The sequence below is a fragment of the Peromyscus maniculatus genome, chromosome 6 (genome assembly GCF_049852395.1).
Source record: "Peromyscus maniculatus bairdii isolate BWxNUB_F1_BW_parent chromosome 6, HU_Pman_BW_mat_3.1, whole genome shotgun sequence".
Taxonomy (NCBI): Eukaryota; Metazoa; Chordata; class Mammalia; order Rodentia; family Cricetidae; genus Peromyscus; species Peromyscus maniculatus.
This window is the reverse complement of record NC_134857.1, coordinates 85,082,808-85,084,214: the sequence shown is the minus strand read 5'-3', so window position 1 is coordinate 85,084,214 and position 1,407 is coordinate 85,082,808. Positions and strand designations below refer to the sequence as shown.

At 42.1% G+C, this 1,407-nt stretch overlaps 1 pseudogene; it reads right to left on the bottom strand.

Moving 5' to 3' along the window:
• Positions 1–394: 394 nt before the first annotated feature.
• LOC121830588 (U6 spliceosomal RNA) lies at positions 395–491 on the bottom strand (annotated as a pseudogene).
• Between the last annotated feature and the right edge of the window lie 916 nt (positions 492–1,407).

Here is a 1,407-nt window from a genome sequence, read left to right as displayed (position 1 = left end):
TTAAAGGCGTGCGCCACCACCGCCCAGCAAGGATGGGTTTTTATTTTAGTTTATTTTTATTTTTTTATTTTTTAAAGATTTATTTATTTATCATGTATACAGCATGTATGACTGCAGGCCAGAAGAGGGCACCAGATCTCGTTACAGATGGTTGTGAGCCACCATGTGGTTGCTGGGAATTGAACTCAGGACCTCTGAAAGAGCAGTCAGTGCTCTTAACCTCTGAGCCATCTCTCCAGCCTGAGGATGGATTTTTAATTAGTTCCTACTTATAACGGAAGACAGGCATGAACTGCACACACAGTTGCTGGTATGGCCTCAGGTTACCTGTGTTTGACGGTCCACTGACTTTGGTCTCTGTATACTTTTTTCTTTTTTTAATATGGAATGCTTCACAAATTTGCATATCATCCTTGTGTGTCATCCTTGCGCAGGGGCCATGCTAATCTTCTCTTTATCCTTCCAATTCTAGTATATTGTTGCCAAATACATTTAAAAGTAAGTTCAGGGTAGGTATTTCTCCAAAGATAAACATAGTGTCAGCGTGGACACAGAACGCTGCTCCAATTGGCAATCATCAGGCAAATGCAAATCAAAGCCGATTCACATCCACTAGACGAGCTGGTACCAGGGTGAGGATGTACTTGGCATGGTACAGAGCTTGCCAGGCCCATGGCTCTGGGTCTGACAAGATAAACAGAACAGAAAACAAGTGCTGGCTGCAGAGAAGTTAGAACCCTTGGACACTGCTGCTGGAAGGCAAAGTGCTGCAGTCACTGTGCAAAATTATACAGTGATGCTTGGGAGGAAAAAAGAATTGCTGTGTAATCCAGCAGTTCCGCTTCTGGGTATAAATACAGAAGAAGCAAAAGCAAGACTAACACTTTTTTAGGGGGATGGGAGTTTTTCAAAACAGTTTTTCCCTGTATTGTCACCACCAGTTTAATTTCTAGCCGGCTTTCTTTTGGGCCACCAACCACCTCCCAAATTATGACATGGAGAGTTATTACTAGTTATGAATGTTCAGTCTTATCTTATGCTTGTTCCACTAGCTCGTACAATTTTTTTTTTTTTTTTTTTTTTTTTTTTTTTTTTTTTTTTTTTTTTAGGATTTATTTAAGCCAGGCGGTGGTGACACACGTCTTTTAATCTCAGCACTCAGGAGGCAGAGGCAAGTGGATCTCTGTGAGTTGGAGGCTAGACTGGGCTACAGAGGGAGTTCCAGGACAGCCAAGGCTAGCTACACAGAGAAACCCTGTCTCGAAAAACAAAAAACAAAACAAAGATTTATTTATTGGGGACTGGAGAGATGACTCAGTGGTTAAGAGCACTGACTATTCTTGCAGAGGAGCTGGGTTCGATTCCGAGGACCCACATGGCAGCTAACTGTAATTCCAAGATCTGAGA